Genomic DNA, 15953 nt, shown 5'->3' with positions numbered 1-15953 from the left:
GACTGAAACACATGTCTACAGGAAGTCTCCGCTCTTTTATCCATAGGGTCTTTTAGCCCCGAGACTTCACCAATGGGAATCGTGGTTCTTTTGGAGAGCTGTGCTATCTGCACATCCACTTTAGGAATGTCTTCCCATTTCTCTTCCCCTTGAAGCCGAAAAAGCTGTTTAAAATGTTTTGAAATAAAGGCTCTCTTGCCCGGAATGCTCCATTCCCTCTGCATGAGATCTTGAAGCTTTGGAAGCATAGGAAAACCCTTAGTGCTTTTTGCTGCTCTAGGGGTGTCGGGGGAAAAAAAAGGAGCCCTGCAGCATGCATTTTTCATAACCCAAAACTGGTATAGGGAAAAATGCATTAAAATTACAGGGTTCGTTTTTTGCTGCTTTAGGGGTGCCGGAAAAAAGAGCCCTGCAGCATGCATTTTTCATAACCCAAAATTGGATTTCAGAAAAATGCATAAAAAATTACAGGGTTCTTTTTTTGCTGCTCTAGGGGTGCCGGGAAAAAAAGGAGCCCTGTAGCATGCATTTTTCATAACCCAAAACTGGTATAGGGAAAAATGCATTAAAATTACAGGGTTCTTTTTTTGCTGCTTTAGGGGTGCCGGAAAAAAGAGCCCTGCAGCATGCATTTTTCATAACCCAAAATTGGATTTTGAGAAAAATGCATAAAAAAATTACAGGGTTCTTTTTTTGCTGCTTTAGGGGTGCTGGAAAAAGGAGCCCTGCAGCATGCATTTTTCATAACCCAAAACTGGTATAGGGAAAAATGCATTAAAATTACAGGGTTCTTTTTGCTGCTCTATGGGTGCCGGGAAAAAAGGAGCCCTGCAGCATGCATTTTTCATAATCCAAAACTGGATTTCAGAAAAATGCATAAAAATTACAGGGTTCTTTTTTTTGCTGCTCTAGGGGTGCCGGGTAAAAGGAGCCCTGCAGCATGCATTTTTCATAACCCAAAACTGGTATAGGGAAAAATGCATTAAAATTACAGGGTTCTTTTTTTGCTGCTCTAGGGGTGCCGGGAAAAAGGAGCCCTGCAGCATGCATTTTTCATAACCCAAAATTGGATATCAGAAAAATGCATAAAAAAATTACAGGGTTCTTTTTTTTGCTGCTCTAGGGGTGCTGGAAAAAGGAGCCCTGCAGCATGCATTTTTCATAACCCAAAACTGGTATAGGGAAAAATGCATTAAAATTACAGGGTTCTTTTTTTGCTGCTTTAGGGGTGCCGGAAAAAAGAGCCCTGCAGCATGCATTTTTCATAACCCAAAATTGGCTTTTGAGAAAAATGCATCAAAATTACAGGGTTCTTTTTTTGCTGCTCTAGGGGTGCCGGGAAAAAGGAGCCCTGCAGCATGCATTTTTCATAACCCAAAACTGGTATAGGGAAAAATGCATTAAAATTACAGGGTTCTTTTTTTGCTGCTTTAGGGGTGCCGGGAAAAAGGAGCCCTGCAGCATGCATTTTTCATAACCCAAAATTGGATTTTGAGAAAAATGCATAAAAATTACAGGGTTCTTTTTGCTGCTCTAGGGGTGCCGGAAAAAGGAGCCCTGCAGCATGCATTTTTCATAACCCAAAACTGGTATAGGGAAAAATGCATTAAAATTACAGGGTTCTTTTTTTGCTGCTTTAGGGGTGCCGGGAAAAAGGAGCCCTGCAGCATGCATTTTTCATAACCCAAAACTGGTATAGGGAAAAATGCATTAAAATTACAGGGTTCTTTTTTTGCTGCTTTAGGGGTGCCGGGAAAAAAGGAGCCCTGCAGCATGCATTTTTCATAATCCAAAACTGGATTTCAGAAAAATGCATAAAAAAATTACAGGGTTCTTTTTGCTGCTCTAGGGGTGCCGGAAAAAGGAGCCCTGCAGCATGCATTTTTCATAACCCAAAACTGGTATAGGGAAAAATGCATTAAAATTACAGGGTTCTTTTTTTGCTGCTTTAGGGGTGCCGGGAAAAAGGAGCCCTGCAGCATGCATTTTTCATAACCCAAAATTGGCTTGAGAAAAATGCATAAAAAAATTACAGGGTTCTTTTTTTGCTGCTTTAGGGGTGCTGGAAAAAGGAGCCCTGCAGCATGCATTTTTCATAACCCAAAACTGGTATAGGGAAAAATGCATAAAAATTACAGGGTTCTTTTTTTGCTGCTTTAGGGGTGCCGGAAAAAAGAGCCCTGCAGCATGCATTTTTCATAACCCAAAATTGGCTTTTGAGAAAAATGCATAAAAAATTACAGGGTTCTTTTTGCTGCTCTAGGGGTGCCGGAAAAAGGAGCCCTGCAGCATGCATTTTTCATAACCCAAAATTGGCTTTTGAGAAAAATGCATAAAAAATTACAGGGTTCTTTTTGCTGCTCTAGGGGTGCCGGAAAAAGGAGCCCTGCAGCATGCATTTTTCATAACCCAAAACTGGTATAGGGAAAAATGCATAAAAATTACAGGGTTCTTTTTTTGCTGCTTTAGGGGTGCCGGAAAAAAGAGCCCTGCAGCATGCATTTTTCATAACCCAAAATTGGCTTTTGAGAAAAATGCATAAAAAATTACAGGGTTCTTTTTGCTGCTCTAGGGGTGCCGGAAAAAGGAGCCCTGCAGCATGCATTTTTCATAACCCAAAATTGGCTTTTGAGAAAAATGCATAAAAAATTACAGGGTTCTTTTTGCTGCTCTAGGGGTGCCGGAAAAAGGAGCCCTGCAGCATGCATTTTTCATAACCCAAAATTGGATTGAGAAAAATGCATAAAAATGACAGGGTTCTTTTTTTGCTGCTCTAGGGGTGCCGGGAAAAAGGAGCCCTGCAGCATGCATTTTTCATAACCCAAAATTGGATTTCAGAAAAATGCATAAAAAAATTACAGGGTTCTTTTTGCTGCTCTAGGGGTGCCGGAAAAAGGAGCCCTGCAGCATGCATTTTTCATAACCCAAAACTGGTATAGGGAAAAATGCATAAAAATTACAGGGTTCTTTTTGCTGCTCTAGGGGTGCCGGAAAAAGGAGCCCTGCAGCATGCATTTTTCATAACCCAAAACTGGTATAGGGAAGAATGCATTAAAATTACAGGGTTCTTTTTTTGCTGCTTTAGGGGTGCCGGGAAAAAAGGAGCCCTGCAGCATGCATTTTTCATAACCCAAAATTGGCTTGAGAAAAATGCATAAAAATTACAGGGTTCTTTTTTTGCTGCTTTAGGGGTGCCGGAAAAAAGGAGCCCTGCAGCATGCATTTTTCATAACCCAAAATTGGCTTGAGAAAAATGCATAAAAATTACAGGGTTCTTTTTTTGTGCTGCTTTAGGGGTGCCGGAAAAAAGGAGCCCTGCAGCATGCATTTCTCATAACCCAAAATTGGCTTGAGAAAAATGCATAAAAATTACAGGGTTCTTTTTTTGCTGCTCTAGGGGTGCCGGGAAAAAGGAGCCCTGCAGCATGCATTTTTCATAACCCAAAATTGGATTTCAGAAAAATGCATAAAAAATTACAGGGTTCTTTTTTTGCTGCTCTAGGGGTGCCGGGAAAAAGGAGCCCTGCAGCATGCATTTTTCATAACCCAAAACTGGTATAGGGAAAAAATGCATAAAAATTACAGGGTTCTTTTTTTGCTAAATAACGCATATTAAAACTGCATGTTACAGGCCTAACACCAGCCGGGGTAATTGCAGCATTAATATTCATAATTCAGGTTTCTGGGCTCTGGCCGGTATTTGTACAGAGAAGCCAATACTAACCAGGAAAACCCTGAAGTCTGAATAAACTCATTTGGATGTATGACGTGGGGGAAGCCGGCCAGGGTTGGCCCCACATCATGCGCCACATTAACTATACACGAGGCAAGGTTCTCTCAGCACCTCTTGCAGAAAAAGCCGGCTCGGGTCAGCCCTTCCTCATGCATAGTTAACATGGGCCTCTCAAAAGCCATCTCAGCAGTTTTTATTATGCCACGACACAGGGCCAACCCTGGCCGGCTTCCCCTGCATCATAGATAGTGAAAGCTGCGAGATGGCTTTTGGGAAACCCATGTTAACTATGCATGAGGAAGGGCCGACCCGAGCCGGCTTCTCCTGTAAGAGGCGCTGAGACGGCCCTGCTTTATGCATAGTTACAGGGCTCAGGGTTTAGGTGATCTGTGCTGGCCCACGCGCATGTTCCCGGCTCACTGCCGGTATAGAACACGAGAAGCCAATCAAACTACTCTGACGTCGCGCATCATGTACACTGCAATAGGAAATACGCGTGGAACACGCAACCCCGACACGCTTCTCCTGCATTAAGGGGCCAAGCTGGCCACGGATAATGCATTAGAAACCCTGGTGCTCGGTTACATGAACATCTGTGCCGGTAAATACACGCGTGTGAGAGTCATGTGTGTAAAGTATCGTACCTGTAACACGCCAACACTCCCGGGAGCCTCGAAGCGCTCGGCGACTGCCGGCAGATTAACCAAAGAAGCTTTGTACTTACCGGTTCTACGCTGAAAAAGAACATTTACAACCCAAACAACGCCAGAAAAGGCTTTATTCACTAAACAAATCGCATCGAAACCAGGCAAGAAGAAACGACACGGAGACAGAGTGGGATTTTATTGGACACGGTAAGAAAAGAAGCACAGCGGAGATCAGATCTTTGTTAGAACCCTAAAAGAGACCTCAGAACGCCCCCCCCCCACTGATTAAAGATTATATGGAACATTAGCGCACATACAGGTGCCCCCACCCGTTAATGTTATTCCTACCCCCCCCTCCCTGAAGCCAGATCAGATACAACTACAACCATTAATGTATCCTGACAGATTTTATTAACCCCTTCAGCCATCATCGTTTCCTCTCAGAGACCAAGCAGATTTCATATTCGGAGCCCATTTCCCGGGTGAGATAAATAACGAGTTTCACTCGAGGAACAGCGGCCCCCGTGACCCGCGGCCCCCGTGACAATCGCCGTCCGCATTCACTTACTAACGTTTCTTCCGTATTGTACAGGGGCGCGCACGCACAGAGCAGCACCCAAGAATCCAGCTGTTCCCGAGGAAATCCCGTGACTCATTTAACATGCCGAGTGTCTGAGGCAAGTACCGCGTGTAAACACCACACTACATGTATGTAAAATGTTCAACAGCAGCACACGTCACACCCTCAAACCCGCGTTTACTTTACCCTTTAAAGCATTTCGTTATAAATGTCTGCTGCGTCTGTAGGATTAACCCATTAACCCCCAATCGTGGGTCTCTGTCTCGGTAACACCAGCTGATTTTGTGCTGCTGCGAGGACATTATGATTGTTACAGCTTTAGGGGCCTCTATCCCACAAGAAACTGAGAATTCTTTGTATATTGGAAAGAAAATAGCGCGAAAAAATAATCGCCTTTTATTGGACTAACGTTACCCGAGAATCGATCTCCTTTATCAAGTCAGAAGCAGCGCTAACCACAGAGTGCGTGTGGGTGAGACGCGGGCGGCAGTGCGGGGGTTAAGGGGAATGATAGACAGGGTGCGGGTCACAGCGGATTAGGGGGTCTGAGATTAGGGGGGTGGGGAGCGGGAGAGAGAGCGGCATTCTTAAAAATCTTGTATATATCTTTAGGCAGACAAAGTGAAGTCTGTTACATGCGGAGAATCCAGACGTAGAATCAAATCACGGAAACGTCATACGAAGCTCCGGTAACACGCCACGAATCCGGTGCACATGTTTAGTCCGTGTCCTCCGTGCTGAAATGGTTAATTGATGACAATCCTACACTAGAGGGAACTGGAAAATATAAGCCAAGACCGAACCGCATCGCACACGGGTACATCTGCAAATGGCGTGTATACGATCCCGTGCGATCAACGGACAGACAGCCAGAAACCCAGACGGACCACGAGAACAACAACTGCACCCCGCCGGCCACCAAGTCACCCAGACGGCCCACGAGAACAACAACAACAACAGCTCCCAGAAGCCACTCTATTGGGATCTCAGAATAAAAACACACAAACCACAAAAACCACTAAACCATGTAAAATAAGGATGATTAACCATTTCAGCACAAAGGACACGGACTAAACATGTGCACCGGATTCGTGGCGCGTTACCGGAGCTTCATATGACGTTTCCGTGATTTGATTCTACGTCAGGATTCTCCGCATGTAACAGACTTCACTTTGTCTGCCTAAAGATATATAGAAGATTTTTAAGAATGCCGTTCTCTCTCCCGCTCTCCACCCCCCTAATCTCCGACCCCCTAAACCGCTGTGACCCGCACCCTGTCTATCATTCCCCTTAACCCCCGCACTGCCGCCCGCGTCTCACCCACACGCACTCTGTGGTTAGCGCTGCTTCTGACTTGATAAAGGAGATCGATTCTCGGGATCGTTAGTCCAATAAAAGGCGATTATTCTGAACTCGCCATTTTCTTTTTGCACGGTTGGAGTAACGCGGCTCTCGGGCTACAAGCGGGATGTTAGTGGCTGGGATGTTAGTGGCTACGAGATTTAACCATAATACTGACACTATGGTTCACCAACCCGAGCCGCAGCAACAGAAGGGTTAAAAATACAGTTTGGGTTTGAATGGGAAATATTAGTGAAGAGATTCTCTTACCGCTGCTGCGATCGCCGACCCAGACCTGTGGTTGATGGAGGCCAAAGTTAGTGGCGATGAGGAAAAACAGGGCGCTGACCCCGGTATTCACCAAATCCTACGAGAAAAGAAGACACGTGAGATTCTGGCGCAGCGCATGTCTGCTTCATGAGACTCCTTTCCATCCCCGCGCCTCTAATGTACATATATATTATACACATTCTCTTGGCATAACCGCCAAAGGACATGCTGTGCGTAAAAGAGCTGACAATCTGCTGGAGACGTTCCCCGGCTGTCCTCCAGCCCTCTGATACATCAGTCATGGAATGAAGTTTGTTGACGATTCACGATGTGACCCAAAGACCGGCGATAATCCGCACCCCGAGGCGAGTCTGGATTTGATGACATTTGGTTAAAGCGATGCGGTATCCGCAGGAATAATACGCTGCGCTGTTTGCAGAGTCACCGTTCTACTAAACGGCCACCTCGTGATAAACGCTGTACAGAGAAACTGCATCTCTGCTGCTGCAGTATTTGTATCCCTTTAGTCACCAACACATGGCACGGCTTCCTACCCGAGCTGTCACTATTTACCAAAGGAAGGGGGCATTTCTATAAATATGGGGGGGCTTATGCCTTTGATGGGTATTCTTTTCCCTGCTGGTCCCTGGCGATACTAGTAGATGGACCGGACTCTAAACCAAGCCCTCACACCTTTAGAACAAAGAACCCCAGATAACAAAATACCCCCAAACAAGGAGATTAGATGTACGAATATTAGAAATAAGGGAGGGAAGAAGCGTCACCAGCAACCAGCAGGGAAAAGAAGCTCTCGGAAGGACCCAACCTGCAGCCCCCGGTGACCCGATAGATAAATAAACAAACCATCGAAGGGTCGGGAACCAGAAACATCATCCACAGACACAGCAACGAGCGCACGACACGGAGTCATAGAAGTAATTACCCCGGGCAGCAGATTTACCGGAAATGAGGCAGAATCTGCACACGTTGAGTGACCCGGATGGCGGAGGCTCCCCCACGGCTGAACATGCCAGGCCAATACACCAGAAAAAGCCAGAGACAGCCGCAGAGACTTCCGGAAGGATCGGGCTCGCTCTACATAAACAGACACCTTTTCAACCCCAGGGAATGCAGCGCAATCTCTCCCGTCGCCTGAGGAGAAGAAAAGAATGTCGGTCAACCAACGTCCGGATTCCTGGGGAAAGCTGAAAGGACTTTGGGTTAAAATTCAGGATGTAACGAAAGCCCCGCTTTATCCACGAATAAGCACAGAAAAGGTTCGTAATGGACAGTCTGTCGCTCACTGATGCATCTGCCGGAGGTGATGGCTACCAGAAATGTCGATTTCAGGAACAGAAGATGGAGACAACGATTGAAGAGGAACACGAGACTGTAAAGCACCAGATTAAGGTCCCAAGGAACCATCTTGGAAATAGGACGAGGCCTAATCCAGACTAGAGCTTTAGAAAATGCTTCTGACAGCGGATAGGGAGACCACTTCATATCCCCCCAAAAAAGTGCTGATGGCTGAAATACGGACCTTAATGGTTGAAGGTTGTAATCTGGAATCTAAACCTTCCTGAAGTTTAAATCAAGTTAGGAAGACATGGAGTAGCGGACAAACCTTTGGAGCGCCACCAAGAATGGAACCTCTTCCAGATTTTAATCTCAGAGAGTTGACGTGCTTGCGGTTTAAAAGAAGGGTCTTGTTAACTGAAGCGGAAAAACCTTCAGCCCCCCCCCCCCAAAAAAAAGTTTCAGCATCCAAAGCCTGCTGAAGAAGGTTTCTTAGAACCAGAAGATGCAGAGATCTGGAACAAAGGGAGATTAAGACCGCATACAGATCCTGTTGGGCCAGTGAGGAGCTATGAGGATAACTGAAGCTGATCTTGTTTGATATTTTGCAGCACCCTGGGGAGCCGGAAATCCCAGGTCTGGGGAAAGACAATGAGATAGTCGAGGCTTCTGTCCCAACGATGCAAAACAATACAAGAGTGGCCCAGGGAACTGCGTACCTTTCAGAAGCCATTTTGCCAGCCAAAGACATACAAGTTCCTATGGAAGTTTTTTGGGAGGAAAGCACTTGAATCACCAGCGACTGAATGCTGAAGGGGCCCCGATGAACCAATCGTCTAGGTAGGGAATGGCAGAAATCCCCTCATGCAGCCACTACCACAGCCAAAAACTTTGTGAAAACCTTGGGGGCTGATGTGAGGCCAAATGGATGAGCCTGAAACTGAAAATAAGTCTCTGCCTCCCAAGGAATCGCTATACGAAGAAACCTTTGATGAGACAAGAGGATAGGAACAAGATGATAAGCATCTTTAAGGTCTATGGAGACCAAGAAGTCGTGGATGCATAAAGTGTCCAGAGCAGATTTTATAGTCTCCATCCAAAATCTGAAATAACGGAGGCCTAATATAAGACTGAAACCACTGTTGGGACCAGGAAAACCGGAGAGTAGATTCCAAAATTATTTTCTAGCTCAGGGATGGGTATAATAATAGCCGGAAAGTCTTGGAACAGATTGATAGAGCACAGAAGAAAGGCACGTCTGGTCTGATCTTGGGGAAGGAGACATCAGAAACCAGTCTGGTCTGAAACAGGTAGCCTTCTGACCCAGGGATTTTGAGTAATTGAAAACCAGTTGTCTTTGAAGAACCTGAACCTTCCTCCTACTGGAATACAGGCGGCGTCATGCCGAACCCTTAGGATCCTGGGGCTCTTTGGGAAAGGGGAGTCTGTAACATCTTTTTCTCCAAGGGAATGGCCTCTGTGTCCCCGCTCCCTGTGAGTCTTTGGGTGCCTGGAGCCATATGCCTGGGGCTGACCGGGGGACGGCAGCGATACTCTTGATAATTTCTTCTTTAGAAGTCTTAGCAACGATGTTCTCCTCAGTCTGTGACAGCCAAGACCCGACAGCTCTACCCACCGAAGCAGAGGAGATTCCCGTTTTGAAAGCGGAGGTGGAGGCTTCTCGATAACCGGTTCTCCCATCTCCTCCATCCGATCAGAAAAATGAGAACCATCTTCTAGCGGCAAGGAGGTCTTATTTTGAAGCTTTCATGACTGCCGGATCCACTTCAGGTGCATCACAAACCCGATTAAAGCCATCAAAGGAAAACAAACGCCCGGTACGTCTGGACAGGTTCATCCGCCTTTCAGGTTGACCTCACTCACTATGGGGGTTGCACTTTGGAGCGACATCTTTGGGAACATCCATAGTGCAGGAAAAAGCAAAGAGCTTTCCCCTCTGATGCATCTCCCAGCTCCATAAATCCCTCTCCACGCAGGATCCGTGTCAGCCACAGACAGTAATACTACTAACACTAATAGCAATACCAACACCAACCCTATCAATACCAATAATACCACAAACACTACTAATACCACAAACACCAACACTACTTATACCACAAACAGCAACACTAATACCACAGACACTAACAATACTAATACCACCACTAATAATACCAACACTAAACCAACACTGGCTTTAATCGGGTTTGTGATGCACCTGAAGTGGATCCGGCAGTCATGAAAGCTTCAAAATAAGACCTCCTTGCCGCTAGAAGATGGTTCTAATTTTTCTGATCGGATGGAGGAGACGGCAGAACCGGTTATCGAGAAGCCTCCACCTCCACCTCCACTTTCAAAACGGGAATCTCCTCTGCTTCGGTGGGTAGAGCTGCCGGGTCTTGGCTGTCACAGACTGGGGAGAACATCGTTGCCAAGACTTCTAAAGAAGAAATTATCAAGAGCATCGCTGCCGTCCACCACTAATAATACCACAAACACTACTAATAGTACCAACACTACTAATAGTACCAACACTACTAATAGTACCAACACTACTAATAGTACCAACACTACTAATAGTACCAACACTACTAATAGTACCACCACTACTAATAGTACCACAAACACTACTAATAGTACCAACACTACTAATAGTACCAACACTACTAATAGTACCACAAACACTACTAATAGTACCAACACTACTAATAGTACCAACACTACTAATAGTACCAACACTAATACTGACAGAGTTAAGTAACAGAAGTGGAGTAATTGGCAGGAACGGTGTATTGGTTGCTATGGGGATTACTCCACTTTTACCACCAGAATTGTCACTTATACAGAATGCCCGACGGCCTCATGTAACCCGGAGCATACGGGGAGGAACTGCGATAAAGTGCAAAGGAGGAGAAACGCTAGAATAAGAGACTGTCATCTGAAACTAGAGTCAGAGGCTCAGAAATAATGCGAGAAGTTTCACTTTACCGAGAAGGTGGTAGACGACTGGAACTGCCTCCCAGCAGAAGTGGTAGCGGCAAATACAGCGAGAGGATGTAATACACTTCTGCTGGCAAGCTGTTCCACTTATCTACCACCCGATTTCTCAGTAGAGATGATATAAACACGCAGGGGACAGGTATACGGGGCCCCGAATCTGATTGATTAATGTCAGAGTGGTTACAGCAGGAATAACAGGCGACTAGCCGGGGGCCGAATGACTCAGATATGTCGTTATATTGTTTGTATGACGAGCGGCTCCGTGAGTCCTGCTGAATTGCGGAGAATTTCCCGATGTCTAGTTGCTGTAAAGACTCCCACGTTAACCAGTCGTTGGTCTCGTCTTAGATTCGGGGCCCCGTATCCCCGTCCCCTGCATGTTTAAATTACTGTTCAGTCATTGGCCATATTGGGCATCTAATCGGGCGAGAAAACTCACCTCACGCTCTCTTCTCCTCCTTCTATTCCTGCCCCGCGCATGAACAGAGGGGACGGCGACTAACCATCCGCCGGTAAAGGACGAGCTACAGAGGAGATTCTCACCCGGCCGGTTAATCCGATGGCTTTTTACTTGGTGGGATTCTTTACCGTTCTCCATCTTACTGGAATTTCTTTTGTTTTAGGAAAGCCTAAAATCAGCCCCCCAACTCCGCCTGGACACACAGGGACCCCGCGTTACAATTCCTTCCCAACCAGTATCCGCGGCACAGTAAAGCTTCCCGGTAACGTATGCCGAGGGCGTGTGCATGTACCGTGTTGCGCCATTTGACAGTATTAACCCCTCATATGCCACAAACCATCATTGGGCAACAAGGGAGCAGCAAGCAGCCGGCAAACACATTAGATTCCTCCCCAAGGGCCCCGCAGAATGAGGGCCACATCTGTATAAACCGCTCAGCAAAAGCCACATCAGCGGGTTTTATTTCCTCGTCTGACGATGGAAACCCGACACGGTCGGCAGATTTCTAGATGGCGGCAAGACGGGCAAATTACAGCTTCTGCCCCTTCATTAACCCCGAAGTTGCTGATGCAAACAGCGAAGCATCGGCTCAGCGGGTTGACCAGTTGTTTCTGCCAGAAATGCGATCTCAGTTACATAAACATAACACCCATATACACCCAAGTTATATCACATTACATTACATAGAACGTGGGTGTATATGCGCGCTATCACGTTACATAACGCCCATATAGACCCACGTTATATCACATTTAATAACAAACAGAAACAAAGGTTGGAATACAGCACTCGGTTGTGAGATGGCGCACGAGCCAGGATCCCACCAAGACCTTCAATAAATCCAAAAGAAGCAGGAATCAGCACTTTATTTTGGCATTACATTATACAACGCGCATATACACACACACACACAAACAACATGACACGCATATACACACACAAATTACATGACACGCATATATACATATACACACACACTACACACAAATTACATGACACGGATATACACAAACCCCGCAACGCGCAAGAGCGCCACAAACCCCGCAACGCGCAAGAGCGCCACAAACCCCGCAACGCGCAAGAGCGCCACAAACCCCGCAACGCGCAAGAGCGCCACAAAATGCTAGAAAGCACATAATGTTTGTCTGCTTTGGTGAAGCTGTCGGCGCCGGCGTTTGGGTCACATGACATTTCTGCTGGGAAGATATTTTGTCTGGGAAGCTCCAGGGTCTGCAGAGTAGGAATTGGGAAAATGCCCTGGGGGGTGATCTGTTGGAATTCTGCCCCCGGTTCTTTTGTGTACAGATGCAGGAATATGCATTTTCATGAGGGTACTAATATAATAATAACAATAATAAATAATACAACAAGAGACGCAGCAAGCAGATAAAACGTGAAGCAGGAGCTCGGAGCCGTATGTAAAGCAGGTAGCCGGAAAGGAACAGAGATTTCCGGGGTTCCGACCCAACAAATATTCTCTTGAGCCCCATCTTTAGTCGTAATAAATGCCGCATCCTCAGACCGCGTTATTCTTTGTATTCATTTCTATTAGACGTAAAATAGAGAGGAACGCGTCTCTTACCCGTTCAGGTCTCTTCTGTCGAGGGGCCCCAAGCAGTCGCCGGAGTGAAGCAGGAAGCCGTCGGCAGTCAGACTGAAGCCAACGCCGAGTCACTGTACAGCCTCGAAAAGTTCCATTTCCTCTCTACTTTTGAGGCTGCAGGATAATGTTTTGCGCACGCCAGCTTCACACGCAGTCGGCAAAGTGAGCAGCAAGCCCCTGAATCAGGCAACGACTCCCTTCTGGGGGCATTTCCTGCCGGCGTTCATACATTACGGCTCGTAATAAATGTTGGGTTACAGAGCTGCACAGAATAGGAGAAATGAATGATTACATTAACCCGACCCGCACCAAACGGCACGTTACAGGAAAAAGCAGAGTGCAGAGAGATTTATGAAACTCACCGCGGGGTCCCAGTTGACGGGCGGCACCTTGGTGCGCAGGCGGAGGCCGAACATCACAAGCAGAACTCCGGTCACCACGAACTCCGAGAAACTCGCGGGAAGCTCCATGACGCTCTCGATACAGATGGAGGAGAGACGAGCCGGGAGCTGCAGACAGGAGACAGCGGAGATCAGACTGGCATTTACTAGAGACAGGGGGGGGTCCAACTCCAGGCCCCGGGGGCCACAACCAGGCCAGGCTTTCTGGATATCCAGGATGGGCACTGGCAGCTCAGTGCGGTTGTTCTGAACATATTACATCATGTGTGTATTCAGTGAGATAAAAATCCTGGTCTATTTGTGGCCCCCGGGGGCTGGAGTTAGACGCCCCTGGATATAAACGATATGCATCAGATAACGTGTGGAAGAAAACTGTAGACGGCATCCGTCCTGTAATCCGCTCGGCAAACGACCGCTTACGGGTGGATGGCGGCTGCAGTTATCTTCCGGCTCGAGTCGAATATTCTAGGATTTATTCGTTTTTAGTAGTTTTTTGGATTTGCGTTTTTGGAAACATTTCTTTCTGACGGACCCGACGATCCAAGCCGAGGAAGTTGGGTTTAGGAGTTCAGGTTCTGCGGTTCTTCGAGGGGTTAAAATATGACGGCTGCCCCCCCGGGTTTAATAAACCGGGGCAGCAGACAGAAGAAGAGACAGAAGTGACGTTTATCAGCCGCGGCTTTCTGAGGATCAAAAACTATCGCAAAACCGCGCTCAAGGTTCCCCATGGGGCTGCCGGCACCGTCCAAAAGGGCCAGGACTATAATAAGGACACCCCAAGGAGATCGGCTTCGCTGTGTACCTGCCGACTTTCCTCCGAGCGTCCGTAAAGTCTCGAGTACTTACTGCGTATCGCCCTGTACGGCCGCCAAGCGGAAGCTGCTCTGCATGAAAGGGGTAACGGCATTTAAACAGCGTTTACCTTCTAAACCCGGCCTTCTGTGTGTCCGTCCGCCGAGACACTAACGGGCCGAGCGAGTCTGGAAATACGCCGCTTCTCACGAAAATATTCCGGATTAACGAGGAAATCCCCAGAAAAGGCGCAGAGACGAGAAGCCATTCTTTCCGTTTTCTGCAGAACGGGGTAAAGTCTCATATTTCATGAAATCGCATGAAACGAGATTCCCAACAGCTCCGCAACTCGGATTCTACGGAGTCTCCGGGCAGCTGAGCCGTTCTATCCGACGCCTTATACAGCCTGCGCTAACAGAACGGCTCGGTCTTAATAACTCCGCCGGGGACAGACTTCATTGGATAAGCAGATCTGAGACATCGCCGGGAGCCGCAGTCGCGCATCATCCAAACCCTCCCGGCACCCAGCGGGTCACAGCCCCCAAACCCTCCCGGCACCCAGACGCCCGGCAGGTCACAGCCCCCAAACCCTCCCAGCACCCAGCGGGTCACAGCCCCCAAACCCTCCCACCACCCAGACGCCCGGCGGGGTCACAGCCCCCAAACCCTCCCGGCACCCAGCGGGTCACAGCCCCCAAACCCTCCCGCCACCCAGACGCCCAGCGGGTCACAGCCCCCAAACCCTCCCGCCACCCAGACGCCCAGCGGGTCACAGCCCCCAAACCCTCCCGCCACCCAGACGCCCGGCGGGTCACAGCCCCCGGCCCCAGGGTTACAAAGAAATATCGCGACGCAGAAACATATGGAAGCCTCTCAGCCTCTCGCGCTAATAGCCCAGGCTGACCCTGCTTTATGCACGGATATGATTTATACAGGTTTAGGAGCTTCCTGCGGGGTAACGTCCTCATTTCATTCTGTACACGGGGTGTATTTGCGAGCACAGAAGCTTACACTTCAATCCCCGATGCCTGCCCTTCAAAAAAAAAGTGACATCAGGGGTTAACAGACGCCAGGTTTAGTGAATACACCCCACCAGTAAGGTCTTGGACATTTCTTTACGTTTCAATGTATTATGAAGCACTCGCCCGTGTGAGCAGGCCCTGCACAATGTATAGTAAAATCAGCAGCAACGCTCAAGCAATCTGTCCGCAGAAGCCGTGGGTTATTTGACACAGCAGAGGTTTACAGGAAAGCCGAGCCCCCAATCCCATCACTCCGAGCATTATGAAGGGCCGGCCCCGCTGAGCTCTTCCTGCCAGCGCTGGCCCCGTCCGATGCATAGCGGAGTCAGGGAGGTGAAAGGCTCTCCTTTCCCGGGACCTCCGGTGTCGACGAACAATCCACAGATTTCCTGCGCATTCACACAGATTAAACTATGCATTATGCAGGGCCTGCGGGGCTCTCTATGCAGGAGAAGCTCGCTGGAGTCAGCCCTTCATAATCCAGAGTAATATCAGCAAATTGACAATCTTCCACCCCCAGCATAATGCATATACAGCCCTGTCATATGTATAAATAATAGCCTTCATCTATAACAGAAGGCTCAGAAGTAATGCAAGAAGTTCTACTTTACTGAGCGGGTGGTAGATAAGTGGAACAGCCCCCTGGCAGAAGTGTATTGCATTCTCTCGCTGTATTTGCCGCTACCACTTCTGTCAGGAGGCAGTTCCATTTATCTACCACCTTCTCAGTAAAGTAAAACTTCTTGCATTATGTCTGAGCCTCTAGTTGTAGATGAAGGCTATTATTTATACATAAGACAGGGGA

Source organism: Sceloporus occidentalis, unplaced genomic scaffold, assembly GCF_023333645.1.
Source record: "Sceloporus occidentalis isolate IW3139 unplaced genomic scaffold, rSceOcc1.0.p SCAF_109, whole genome shotgun sequence".
NCBI lineage: Eukaryota > Metazoa > Chordata > Lepidosauria > Squamata > Phrynosomatidae > Sceloporus > Sceloporus occidentalis.
The sequence above is the reverse complement of the archived record's forward strand: the minus strand, read 5'-3'. Positions refer to the sequence as shown.